Raw genomic sequence first — 14,495 nt, 5'->3', positions numbered from 1 at the left:
CCTGACAAAGGTGCACCCACCTCTTCCATCCCTGAGGGAACTACTTACTGCTTCTCATTTACCTGAAGCTCTAGGATCCCACCCTACAATGTCCGCATCAGCAGTAGTAAGGGCACAGATGGGGGTGGGGCTGGCTATGCTGTGCGTTTCTCAGCACCACCCTTTCATTTCACTGAATTAAATTCAAGGAGATGCAAATCCCAGGAAATGTTGTTTGTAAATGCAGAAAATTTGAAATACACAACTATCGAAGAACAGAGCACATCATTTGTCAAAATAATAGCATAGAAACTATGCTATTGATACAGGATGCTATTTGTAGTGCATATTTGTGGGGAAAGCATGAGTCCAGGTTTTTTAAAATTAATTAATTTATTTTGAGAGAGAAATTCAGAGAAGGTGTGTGTGTGCACACATATGCATGCGGGGGAGGGGCAAAGAGTGAGAATCTTGAGCAGGCTGCACTGCCAGCACATAGCCTGATGCAAGGCTCTAACATAACCATGAGATCATGACCTAAACCAAAGTCAAGAGTCAGATGCTCAAGTGATTGAGCCGCCCACGTGCCCCTATAAAGGTGCATATATCTTTTTTTTTTTTTTCCATGCTGGGTATGAAGCCTAATGCTGGCCTTGATCTCACAACCCTGAGATCAAGACGAGAGCTGAGCTCAAGAATTGGATGCTTACCTGGCTGAGCCACCCAGGTGCCCCACGATCTCAGTTTTTACTGAATAAATGACACACACACACATACACATGCAAGTTTAGGATGCTAAAAATATACACTTAAATGTTAAAATGCTATTTCTGGATAGTGAAATGATGGGTGAACTTTACTGTCCTCTTTTCACTTAATTATATTTTCCACTTTAATATAATTAGCATACAATAGTTGTGTAATTGTTAAAAGGTGCTCTTTATAGTACAAAAATATCTGTCACCCACATTTCTTTTCACTTCACAAAGCCTTTCATAAATACTATTGTATTTGATCATCATGGCAACACAGGAATAAATCAAGAACAGTATTAAATAAAATTTATTCAATAAAAATGTATTAAATAAAAGAAAATTCAGTAAATCTCACACCCCATTTTACAGATGAAGAAATAGACGTTCTGGGGGCTCTCACGGTACCGTGTTCTTTCAGGATGGAGTCTCCGTTCTAGACTGTCAGCTCCCTGTGTCCAACAGGCAATCTCTGAGCTGCGTTCCGCTTAAAACAAAACAAAACAAAACAAAAAACAAAAAACAAAAAGGTTACTTGCCTAACTTCTTCAGTCTGGACAAGAGAGCTAAGAACACAGCTCTGATCGTTTCCTGGCCCTGCCCAGAGCCTCCAGTGGCTCCTCTTGACTGCAGGGCAAGGGTCCTCAATTCCGGACATTCTGGGCTGGATCATCCTTTGTTGTGGGAGTGTTCTGTGCACTGTAGGGTTGTTAGCAGCATCTCTGGCCTCTTGGTAGATGCCAGTAGCACCCACCCCGACCTCCCCCACTTCCCTCAACACATACCCAGTTGCATCAGCCAAAAATGCCTACAGACATTTTGTCTCTAGACAAAATTGTGCTCGGCTGGGAACCAGCCAGCATCCCTGAGCCCCTACCCAGGCCTCTGGTGACTTCTGTACCAACTCCCTTGCCAGGGCCTGTCTCACAACCTCGGCATCTGTATGATCCCTCACCTCCGCCTTCTTCACATCTAACTTCTCGGGCAGGTGGAACCCGTGTACCCATGGGGGCGGGGGGCTTCCTCTGTGGCCTCACGGCACCCCGTGCTAGCCCTTCCTGTTGGTGTGTGGAAATCCCCAACTGCTCGTCTGTCTCCTCAGTGGAGTGTGAGCTCTCGAGCACAGGGCCTGTGTGGCGCTCACCTCCTAGACCCTCGTGCCTGGGAAGGAAACATGGCGCACACTTTATAAAATACTTGGGCTGGAAGGAAGAAGAGAATGCAAAAGGGAGCAAAGTTACTTGCACTTTCATGATCCAGCAATCTCATTTTTTTGTATTGTTCAAAAGGTCCGTTTATGACTTGTCAAGCCTTGTCTTGCACTGGAAGAGGACTGTACACGCAGTCACAGCTGAGCTTGTCCTTACCAGCCCGGGAAATGGAGAGTTCTGATGAGTGGCCTTAGAGAAGCAGCAGCAGGAGCCGCAGTGACATAACACCAGTGGATGTGAGTTTCTCAGGCCTCTGCCTCTCTGAGCCTCAGTTTCCTACTCTGAAAACGTGAATCATAAAAATGCCCGCCTCGGAGTTGAGAGCGGGGATGCATTGAGCTGGAACACGTGGCTCCCCCAGCAGTCCCAGGTGTATAAAGAGTGTTCAGCCCATGGTAATTGAATCAAAGTTACAATCTGACTTGTAGCATCTGTAGGACCCCCACCAGGGCCATGATCTGACATTGGAACCGGCCCTGAGGGATTCCCTTTCTTGTCCCGGCCTCCTGAAGCGAGCTGACAGGACAGCCTTTGATGGCTCCCGTCCTGTCCTGTGATTTGCATTTTCCAATACCTCAGAGGCATTCACTATTTTCTACCTGTTCCCTTTGGGTTATTCCCTGGTTGTCAGGGCTTTCTCCCAGGTTACTGAATGCTCCATCCCTGGCTGGAGACTGGAAACTCAGGCTCGGGACAGCTGCAGCTTCCAGTTGGGAACAAAGCTCCCAAGAGCGGTGTCCCTGGGTAGCACTGAAGCCCACTGAGGCTCCTCTTACTCTGGGGTTTGGCTCCAAGGAAGTGGCAGCAACGGTAGGAGGCAGAATGGCCCTTTCCATGCAGCAGGGCCTTGTGATGCCTTTGCGGTCCTGCCCTCAGAGACTACTGCTGCTGTAGGTTTGGAATGTCCAGTGTGGAGTCCAGGGACATAAACACGAAACCCACTGATAGTAATACCACATGGTGCTCTAAACCATGGTTTGTTTTTGTCCCATGGATATCATGGCAATTCATTATTTCCTTCATTGCTTAGGCTGCTAGGTAGCTCAGAGTCCAAATCGTGTCCTGTCTCCCTGCACCTGAGGCAGATCGTTTAGTGTGCACATTTGTGAGGTCATCTGACTTTTCTTTTCTTATTCACGTCTCCCTTCAGTCACTCAACAGTTCTTATTGTTATTATCCTGAATAGAACCTTGTGTGAGGTTCACAGAATCATGTCTCAACAACCAGGATGCTGGACAAAGGACACACCCGTCCCCCTCTGTCCCATTGTCTGTGTGCAGTAGCCAAAGGCTTCAGGAGTCAGAGGCCCAAGAGCTGGGGTCGCTTCTGTCATAGGTTGTAAGTTCATTGAAAATCCTGCCCTGTCGGTTTATTTTCTTTCAGTCCCACGTGAGGCAGTGCTAGTTTTCACAGCTCTTCACAGGACTCAACACCTGATGCTAAAGACGAATTAAAGTGGATCCGCGTGCCAGGCACATTTTGGTTAAGTCAGATGATTTTCAAAAGAAATTCTCTGAGACTCCTCACAGCCTTTCGGGAGATGTCCCTTCCACCCTCCCTCTCCCTCTCCTCCCCACCCCCACCCCAGCTCTCTCTCTGAATCTCCCCTCGTCTCACATGTGCCCCACTCACCTTTCTTTTCTTCCATCCAACATACCATCACTAGCTAAACAAGTTACTTCACTTATTTGAGCGTCAGGTTTTTTTTTTTCAATCCCTAAAAGAGGAATTGAAAAACACCTCATAGGAAGATTGTGTGAATTACATTAAATTTATTTGTGTAAAGCACTTAGCATATTGTCTGACACAGGAGAAGTGTAACAAACGCTATTTTTATTCAATCATTCAACAAACATTTATGATATACCATATGTTGAATGCTGGACACACACAATCAGATATTTCTCAAGGGAAAAATAATTCTCTTTATTTAAATACACACATACCCCATAGTAATCTGGGGCAGAGAAGCACTGAGACTCCACTAATGGTGCATACTGTGAAAGTCCTAGAAGAGGCTGGAACGGAACATGGCTTCATCTTCTTTGGAAAGCTTTCCTGGGTTGGTGTCAGCAGTTCTTGTCTCCTTCCCTCGCCTCTCCCTCCTTTGGCGTCTGAGACCCTCCTTCTCTGGTTCAGGGTTACCTTTAGGGCCCCAGCTCCTGGCTGCACTTTAGGCCAGGCAATTCCAGGACTATACTCCACTGTCTAGTCCTACTTGGGCTACTTCAATTGCCACTATCTTTATGCAAATTAGCCCCCAAAAGAGGAGTCTTAATGTTATATTTGCTTCCTCCCCTTTTTTTTTCTAATCACGGCCTGACTGCTTTCCATTTCCCTCTCTGCTTTTGTGAACCTGTTGTGCCCGTGGCGCTCACAGGCTCTAAACACCGTCCATTCAGTGATGCCATGAGTGATTAATCTGTGGCTAGTTTCCTTCCATCTTCCCCAGAGCGTGTGCAGGGCCCATTCATCAAGATGCCCAGATAATTGAAGCAATCCACCTTCGTTCAGGGCCACGCTCTGGGCAGTGATGCTGGCCCAGAGAGCTGTTGTGTTGCATGTAATTACTCTTCCCGCGTGAATCCCCGGGGCCCCTCTCTGCCTCTTGCAGATCCCCATCACCTTGAACGGTGTTTCTGCACATGCCTCTCCCCTCCTCTCCACCAAGTCCTTCTGTGGACTTTCATCCCGGGCTGGCTTTCACGATGTTTTACCCTGACCCTGAGAAGAGCCGTTGGCATTGACAGAGCAGGCAGACAGACTCACTGAAACTGCGGTTAGAGGGAGCTGAGTTGGCCACTGGAGAGAACTGTCTTCCCTGAGGTTTGGAGAAGCAGAGATCCACCACCATGGAGGTGGTGTGATGTTTCTCAGAGAGCTCGAGGGAAAGGACAGAAAGGGGATCTCTTTTGACAGATGACTGGCGAACTGGACGTCCTCCCTGACCTGCGTCCAGTGGAAGGAGAGCTGTTAAGCTCAGAGGCGGCCTTAGCCACTGTCTGCTCCAGCTGCCCTCACAATGCCAACCTTGGGATGCCTTTTCTTAGCACCGATCTTCTTTAATTATTCACTTATTCACTCATTTACTCATCTCACAGATATTTGGGATGCACGGCATTGCACTGCCATACCCTTGCTGTCCCAAGCACGATGTGGGTAGAGATGACGGCAACAAAGTGGTGTCCCACTAACCTGGAGGAATGAAAAAGTTGTATAAATATCATCAATATTGTCTCCAGACTGTCAAGTTGATAAAAGCAATAAACATCAACAATTGTTTTAGGGGATATTCTGCAAAGGAGGCTTTGCATTCAAGAGGATATTATTTCTTCCAACTAGTGCCAATCAACAATGGCAATGAAACAAAGAGGCATAAATCACTGCAATAAAGAAGACTCTCGTGAGTATGACCTTGTAGCTGTATGCTGCAGCAAAGGATCTGAAGCCCAGGATTAGACTTAGGGGTGCAACCTCAGAGACCCAGAGAACGTGAGGTTGTCATTGTCCTTGAAGCCCTGAAGAGTCTGACTGCCTCACTTGGAATTCAAGACTCCCAGAAGGTGGCCCCAACTTGATTTTCTCCTAACAAGCTGCATTAGACCTTTAGAGGAAGAAGCACTGTCATGATCGTGGTGTCTCATTTCTACTCTCCATAGAAGTGAATATACGATATTAAAAACCATAGAATAAGTACAAGGAACACAACTCTAATTTTCTCCATAATGTTTTCTTGATGCTTTTTAAAAAATAGCAAGCAACAGATTCTTAAGCAAAAGTTGGTGTCCTTGCTGTGTTGATGTCTTGCATATGTGCTGAGTTTGATAGAGGGCAACCCGTATTGTCCACTTTGTCCCCATAAGAACCCTCCATTCAGTCGGCTCTGATCTCGATCCCAAGCTCAGGACTTTGTTTTCTGATGAACTTCCTTTGTGCCAGAATATTTCTTTTCTTCTCTGTCTACATAACTTTTTACTTTTCATCTACAGCCCTGTTTAAATTATGGCCCAACCCTCCCAAACCGGGAAGCCTCCATGGTCATTCCCATACAGGGAAAGCTTTCTTGCCACATCACTTAATAACATACCACTTTGTGACATGTCCCACATTGTTATTTCATGTGTGTATTTAATTTAAGTGTTCCTGTGTCCATTTCCTAATGAGCCTATGAGTTTTTTGAGGGCAAGACTCAGGTGTTACATTTCTGTCTCGCCCTTTGATGCTGCTGGGTGATAGACAGCACTCACATTTTAAGGAAGCTTGTTCCTTGAGTCAGTACTTCTCAATCTGAGGAGCAGAGAGACTCACTTTAGGAGTAGAAATTCTCTGAGACACTGAGAATACACTGCATCCTGAAAACATTGCGCTAAAAGTGGGTGATCCCTTGGTGCCAACGGAATGGTAAATTAAAATGCACAATCAAGCACTGATTAACATGAAGTGAAAATACAAAACTTAAATGTCATTAAAACGTCAATGCTTAGCGAATATATCCCTAGCACCCTCTTCCACCCCTATCCCTGCTCTCCACCGTCTTGTTCCACTACAATCCGTGTGCACCAGGGGAGCGGGAACAGGCCAGTTGCATTTCTATGGGGTGAGAAGCTTGGAAAAACCTAGAGCTTTAGATCCTTAGTACATTTAGATTCTGGTATAGCATCTTCAGGTCAAATTTCTTTGTGTTAGAGCAAGGACCAGGAGAAAAACCATCAAGGTAAGTGCAAGATTCAAGGTAGAGAGAGGGGTTGCTGATGCCAGATGCTGCGGGTTAAGTGGCATGGATGCAAGGAAGTGGGCATAGTTTGCAATATACCGCTCATGAGGAAAGAGGTATAAAAGGATTTCAATCTAAAATGGAACCACAGGATATGAAATAAAGAATCCCCTGCATTTGCCCTCAGAAGAATGGAATTTCAGAACCAAGATACTGATTTTCTGTAAATGCTTGATTTACAGAAGAGTGAGCCTCATCTCCTCAGCAAGAACATCTGTCAAGAATCCCTTCCTATCTTCAAGTCCATGAACTTCCTATACTTGGACTTTAGCCGGACTTCCCCCTCTTTGCACTCCTTGCCCATAAATATAGCCTGCCCCAAACCCTCAGTGGACTTGCCTGTAGCTTGCTAAGGAATGCATTTTCTGAATTTTGGTTGTGCTGTTATTCCCAAATAAATCTAAATTCTAGTGATTTGAGCTTGCCTCAGTTTACCTCTTTATTTAGGTCAACCGAGGGAAGATGAGAGGGAGCCAGACTACAGCAGTAGATTGGGTATTGTAGGAGGTAAGAAGGTGAAGGTAGAAGGGAAGGGGCTGGAAACTTGAGGAGGAGCAGAGATGAAAGAAAGTCTTTATTATTTAGTTTTTTAATATGGAGATGAGTACATTTATATTCCCTGTAGGTCCTCATCTTCTTCAGTCTGATGGGGAAACAAAGCAGACAGCTGCAGCCACGGGAGACAGACTGGACTGACCTTCTTCACCCCAAACCCAAAATTCCATGGAAAGGTTCTCACTGATCCAGCTGAGTCTTTAGGAGCCCAACTAAGGGTCAAAAATTTTGTATCAAGGCTGTGGGGAGGAGGTCCTACGTAAGTACATGCCAGCACCTATGGGGGTCATGCAGATGGAATGGAAAGGAGAGCAGTTTTCAATGAAGAGGGGTGTTCATTAATGTGTGTAGTTTGGAGGTGGAAGAGAGTTTAGAAAATTTGAGAAGCTCATATCTCAAGCTTATTTTGTTTTGTTTTTTGTTCTTGGAGAAGTTAGGGCCACTGCAAAGAGTTAGGGGGTCAATGGAGATTTGAGTTACTGAGGGCTTGGAACATTACAATGCAAAATGAGAAAGCCAGCAGAGCAACCGAGCAACTGGGACATGCATTCAAGGGTAGGAAGCATCGTTGTGTCATGGCATCAATACTGATTTTTTCACTTAATGGACATTATTGATGACAACCTCCATTATCTCCCAGCATCCTAAACATAGATGGCACCAATAAAAGCAGATAGTTGGGCTGATCCAGGGTTGGAGAGCGGCAATATAGATGCATCAGGAAAGGAGGCAAACCAGTGGAGGAGAGGGGAAGGGCTGAAGTAAGTGTCCACACAAGAGTAAGTGTCCACACAACTTGGTATACAGACCAGGACTGATGTTTTGTTTTTCATTTTAAAAGGGAGTATTTAATTCAACATAGCAATAAGAACTGAACAGTATTAAAAACAGGAGTGGCTTAAAATGCATTTTAATCTAATTTCCTTTGGAGGAGTTTGCTAGTTCTCTACAGCAAAAGGATGCTAGGAAAATGTCCGTAGAAAACAGAAATTCTCTCAGGATGCACATCTAAAATTCTTAAAAGGGCTTAAAGATTCGGGGAGGAGCTAACCAACTGTTGTGTTTCAGGAGTGCGTCTTATCATGGCCCTTGCAAATGGAAATGACCCTTCAGGTAAGGCGGGCACATTGTGGTTTGCTGAGGAAAGTTCCATGTAATTATCAATGGCACCTCTTTTCACTATTGAGAGGTCCCAATTTCGATCTTGGTCAGCTCATACTTGGTCAGGTCTGAAGTGACTAGGGCAAGTGGTCTCTCAGTAATGTCACTTCTTTGTGTGTGGTGCTGTAGGCCTGATGATCTGGAAGGAGTAAACTTTGGCTCTCAAACTGCTTCTCTCTTCTTGGTGTGAATGGAGACTCCTGGAAGTCACCAGTGCCTGCAGATCTGGGGTCCAAAGAGAAAGGATCAGTGATAGAAACAAAGCTACCCTGTCCTGCTGGTTCCCGGTAGGGGAAGCCACATAAGCAAAGGCTAGAGAAAATGGTTACATTCTTTGTTGGCAGATGGCTTAGAAAATACTGCCCATACTGAACTGGATTCCCCTAGGCCATCTGATACACCCAGGGTGCCTCAAGGCAGGAAGTCCCAGAAACCACAGGCAGTTTGTGACCGCCCACTTCAGCTTTTTTCAGCATGAAAAAGACATGGGCCATGCAGGAATCATCTTTGTTTCTTGCCACAGTGAAGACCGACGATGTCTTGCATAAAGGAGATTCTCAATACATACGTGACTGAACCCGTGTCCTTTACAGAACAGACTGGGGTTGTTCTGTCTTAGAGGTGCCTCAGTTGGTGGCCTTCAACTTGGTATACAGACCTATATGTGTACAATGCAGCACAGAAGATGGGGCAGGTGAAGGTGGGGAAGAAGGCTGGCGGGAGCTGGGATAGATTTTTTTTTCCTGAGCCCAGCTGGTGATCAGCTTATACCCTAAAGCAGAAGGATTAATAACCAGAGTAATTTTATCCCCATCAGAATGTAACTACAGATGTGGGCTTATTGGGTGAAACAGCTAATCCTTTCTACATTTGGCTCACTCATGAAATACGATGCCTGGGGTTGTCAAAAGCACTATTTCCACATGGGCGTGCTGCTGGGTGTGCAGCCCTCCTGGGCTGTGTGGGCAGCTGTCGACTGTCTGTGCTCTTGCTGTGGGTGAACTGACTTCTCACTGGACTGATGGAGGGGAAGGGAACAGGCCTGTGTGTATGTGTGGACACTGAGAGGAGGGAGGGCGTGGTTGAAGGAAAATGTCAGGTGTTGGAGTAGGTCGGTGCGAAAAGAGGCTGGAGGGAAAAAGACTCTTGGAAAAACCTAAGCTTCCTTGCAACCCTGTCTTACAGCGTCAGGGATAGGGAGGCAGCAGGAAGAGGGAAGAGGGCTGAGGAGAGGGGGTGCGCCTGGGTGTACACGTGCTCCAGATCTGAGCCAGCAGGCACCCAGGGATTTACAGCGTGGCAATGGTTGGAGGCTCCAACGCCAGGAGACTCAATTAATCAAAGAGCTGCTGCTGATGGAGCAGAGATGAAAGGGTTTCCAGGCCAGTCAGTGATATGCTTGGAGCTTTTCCCCGGGCAGCCACCCTGGGGTGAGTAACAGGAGACAAGATTCTTTCTGAGAGCTAAGGTCTGCGAGTTCCACGCCGCCACGGAGGGAGGCACCCAGGCAGCCAGTGGGCGTTAAGCGGGCGTGGTCAGGGCGACGGGGCGTGGCCCCAGCACCGGGGCGGCGCGCGTGACCGCCCCCACCCCGGCCGGCTCGGCGCACCACCTCCCGCTGGGCGTGGGGGCAGGGGGCGGGGAACGACGGTGGTCCCGGTGGGCCGCGTGCCTCCTACCTGACCCCGGCCGCTCCCTGCGCGGTGATCCGGGTCCCAGGTTGGGCGGCGCAGCGCAGGGCGCCGAAGGCGTCGCCCTCCCTTCCACCCACCGTTACCGGGCTCTGCTGGTCGCTCCGACCCGCTCGCTCCCCCGCTTCTTTTCAGTCCCAGGCTGGAGGGGCAGGAGAGGTTAAAGCTTCATTCCAGTGAGCTACGTTCCAGAACCTTTAAAAAATGCCCCGGGGTTCCTGGAAGACGTTGAGAGGAAAGCAGAGTGTCCGACGTCCCCACCCAAATGCTCCTGATCCAGAGAGACCGCCTTTGACTGAAGAGTCCCGGTGGGTGGGAGGAAAGGGCAGAGTGGCTTGTAAAAAAAAACAACCTTCTTATCCATTCGTCTTCCTTCCCCTACCTTCTTCCCTTGGGTTCTTAATTAATGTCTCCCCTTCCCTCCAGCCCAAAGAATCTGGAGCCTAAAACCCTTCTCCCACAGGGCAGGGCGGGCCCACCGAGGCCGCCCTTAGCCCGGGAGTTCAGGCGGGGCCGCGCAAGGAAGGATTGCTCCTCCCGGGCGGGTCTCGGGGTTGGAAGGCTCACATCACCATGGCAACGAGGTCCTCGCTTCCCGTGGGAATAACGAACTCCCGAAAGTGCAGCAAATTGGAAAGGGACCTGCTGAGTGCCAGCTGGGGCTCTAGGCCCGAGGGGGGAGGGGAGGTGGTCTGCAGAGGGCGGGCGGGGAGGGGGGGGAAGGGTACGACCGGGCCTGAGGGGCGACCCCAAGCGTGGATGCCGGGCTGCGCGTGTTTCCTCTGAGTCAGGTGGGGCCGCACATGCTGGACACGTGACACGCCGTGCTTCCCGGGGCCGCCAGTGAGCAGATGTAGTTGCTGACTTGCTTAGAGCAGTGTCCTGGCTCTGGCTAAGTGGGACGGTTCCCTTCTGTTCTGGCTCGCGGCTGAATTCAAGTTCTATGTGGCTGAGGCATTAGTTTATTTTTTACAATTTTTTTTTTTTGGAGTTTTAAAAGTTGTTTTACTGGTAAAAAGAAAAAAACATTTTTTAACCCATCAATAAATGTGTAAAGAAGGAAATGAAAATGATCCACAATCCCCAATTCTTACACCCAAAGATAGCCACTATTAACATTTTGTTGTCATCCTTCCAGATTCTTCCTGCACGCGTGTTCGCACGTGAATGTAGTATTTACAAAAGTAGATTACTCTACACATGATGCTTTGTCACTTAATTTACCACAGACAGGGAAAGCGGGAAGAAAAATCGATTTATTATTTCTAATGGCAACATAGGATTATCATAACTTATTAAGCATTTGCTACTGCTGAAAGTTTAAGCTGCTTCCCAATTTTTACTCTTCTTTGTGGGAATAAACATCCTCACACATACATTTTTGCATACAGTCTGTTAGTTATTTTAAGTTAAGTAAAACTTCTAGAGTTACTGGGTCAAAGAATAGGGGCATTTGAGATTTTGATGTACATTTCTAAATTCTGGGTCTCTGGGTTGTTTCAGAAGCAAGTGGGCTTTTTTTCTCCTCCGTTGGTACTAGGAACAACAGGGTGAGTTCCTTTATAATATGGTGTCTTGGTTCCTATTCCCACCAAAGCAAAATCTGAAACAAGAATAGTATGGCGTGTGAATATTTATTATATCTATTGGGTGTGAATAGTTTTTTTTTTTCAGAGGTGATCCCAGAAGCACACTGAAAGGTGAGCAATTAAAAGTGCACTAATGAAGGGGTTACTGCTGTGGGCAACTGGGGGGCCCAGTCAGGCTGGGGACCCTCTGAGAGAGCACATAGAACACTCCTCGGAATGGATCCCCATTTATTTCTGCAGGACATTAACTCTCCAGATCACCCAACCTTCCCCACTGTTGTTTGGAAAATGTCTGCAGGTGAGTTCTGAGGTAGGCCAAGGGGATATGGCCGAAGCGTCTACAGCCTCAGCCACAAATGAATTATTACAACTTGCCCTGAACCCAGGCCAAGGGATGAGGTTAATGCAGGATAAAATTGCGTAATGGGCTCCGATTTTCCCCAGCCCCTCCACCTTCCCTCTCTGTTCCCTAAGCCATCTCTCGGTGCCAACTTCAGCTGCCCAGGGCTCCCAAAGTATTGAATCCTCTAAGGCATGTCAAAGAGGTCTTCTCAAGGACTCGCTCTAGAGTGTTAGAGACCAAATCTGTTACTTTTCCAGGTACATTTACATTTTAAGACAGAAACCAGAAGGGAGAATAATTCTTCACCGGAGGAACTGATGAGAATGCTGGCATTTCAGGCACTGTGGCAGCTGGAAGATTCTCTGGCAGAGGCAACCGAGGCCGAGGCCGTCCAGAAGAGGAATTCTGTGTGTCCTCTCTTGACCTGCAACAGGTGAGAGGCAGTTGGAAGGCGGAAGTGCAACAGGAGAGAAGAGTCCAGAGTCTTGTTTCTCTCACAAGGATGACACTTACTGGCCTGCAAATTTAGAAAATAAGGCGGGAAAGAGGAAATACTGCTGAATTGGCTGGACAGACTAGGGGAGCAATGAGCTGCCAAGGCAGGTGTAGAGAGAGGAAGTGGCCCCTCTTGGCTCTGGCTGAAAGGGGACACTCAAATGAGGGATTCAGCCTCAGTTCATATCTTCCCTACGTAGGGTCTTGCCTGTCCTCCTTCCCCTCTGGCCACTCTTTCTCAGTGTCATTAGGGGTCCACTTGTTTCTGCCTGTCCCGGACATGCGGGTGCTACTTAGAGATCTGTCCTGTACTCTGTTTTCTACTCCAGCAGCACACGGTGTTGGGGAGGTCAGCATCCCTCTGGGCTTCCACTGCCATCACACATACATGCCATACAGACGGCTGGCCCAGCTCTCTCTCAGGAGCTCATGTCCCACCCCCCGCCCCAGAACCTGACAGAAGTCATGGCAATGGGTGGCATCTTGGGGTAGACGTGTACTCCCTCCAGGCTGTATGGTCTCTGGTTGTCACGTTTGAAAACCAGTGTCCCTAATTAAGTTGTGAGCTGTGTGAGGCCGAGTGCTTAGCCACACGAAGTGGCCATCAGACAATGGCTGAATTGCCTGCTGTAGGAGTTTCTCCACCAGCACCACTGCGGGATCACCAGAGCAGTCCTGCTCTATGTGGGCACCTTGGTTTCTCCTGACACAGTCCCTGCCCTCAGCCATCTGCCCTTCTGGGAAGCGTCTGCTCACCAAATCAGTAGTGCTTCTCAGCTCATCCTCCTTGTCTGCAGTATGTGGCACTGTCTGCCCGTTCCACAGTCCTGAAACTCTACCCTTTCTGGGCCTCCATACATCACACCCTCTCAACATTCCTCGGCCCAGTGAGCTGTTGCCTTTTGTCCCCTAAGATACCGTGCTTTGGAGCAGCATGAGGGAGTGGAAAGAATGTAGGTTTGGGAGCCAGAGTGACTGTGTTTGAATCATTTATTAGTTGGGTGACCTCTCTGGCCTCCATTTTCTCACCTGTAAACTGCAGATAATCGTGGCGTTGGAAGATATAGGAAAAGCGCCTGACACAAAGTAATTGCTAAATGCACAGCAGTTATGGTTGTTCTTGTGAGACTTTGCCAAGCATTACACAACCCCGTGTTGACTCATGCTCACCTCTGGGCTGAGGAACGCCAGCACTCTCTCACCATCCCCGACTGTTCTCCTGCGTCTGGTCTCTGTCTCCCCATATCTGCTAAGTATTTCCACTTTTGATTTCCTGCCATGACCTCAGTATCAGGCTGCACAAACCAGTCTTGTCTCTTCTCCAAAGCTTTTCCTGCTTCAGGATTTCCTTGAGTCAGTTGTCCACAAAGACTCTTGGGCTTCAAAAGCTTGGAGGTGTCTTCCTTTGCCTTTCTTATTTGGAAATAATGATTATTATTGGCAGAGGGTCTTCACATGACTTCTGGCTTACCTGCAACAGTATTTTGAAATAGGCTATTCTACAAATGACGCCTGGAGAGGCAAAGGCATCTGCCTACGGGGGGAGTGGTAGAGCAGGACTCAGACTCAAATCCTGGGCTTATCCCATGTCTCAGAGATTCCCTACACTAAACGACTGGTAGCCTGGCTGCTCCCAAGTCCCACTGACCCCAAATGCCGAAGTCTGTCCATCCTAAAAACAAGCTGACAAGCCTTTCCCAACATCTCCCTTCAGCTCCAAGTTTTCTCTCACCTCTCCTCAGAGACACACTCCTTTAAAAACTTATACGCATCTACTAGTTGGATTTATCCTCTTCTCTTTGAGTCCTCAATGACTGCAGTCTGGCCTACAGTGCCCCTGGATTGATGCTTGCCAGGGTCATTAGGTCACTTTGCCCTTTCACCGCCCCCCCCCCCCAAACATCCTTTCCCTTTAGTGTCTCCCCTGAATTCCCTTGCATCTTTC

At 47.9% G+C, this 14,495-nt stretch overlaps 1 long non-coding RNA gene across 1 annotated transcript; it reads right to left on the bottom strand.

Moving 5' to 3' along the window:
- Positions 1 to 3,758: 3,758 nt before the first annotated feature.
- Positions 3,759 to 10,825, bottom strand: LOC122472280. Its single transcript, XR_006294399.1, has 2 exons — positions 10,112 to 10,825; positions 3,759 to 5,137 (listed from the first exon to the last, which is right to left on the bottom strand). It is a non-coding gene; the product is annotated as an uncharacterized LOC122472280 (long non-coding RNA).
- Positions 10,826 to 14,495: the final 3,670 nt, after the last annotated feature.

This window comes from Prionailurus bengalensis, chromosome B4, assembly GCF_016509475.1.
Source record: "Prionailurus bengalensis isolate Pbe53 chromosome B4, Fcat_Pben_1.1_paternal_pri, whole genome shotgun sequence".
NCBI lineage: Eukaryota > Metazoa > Chordata > Mammalia > Carnivora > Felidae > Prionailurus > Prionailurus bengalensis.
This window is presented reverse-complemented; position numbering and strand designations above follow the sequence as displayed.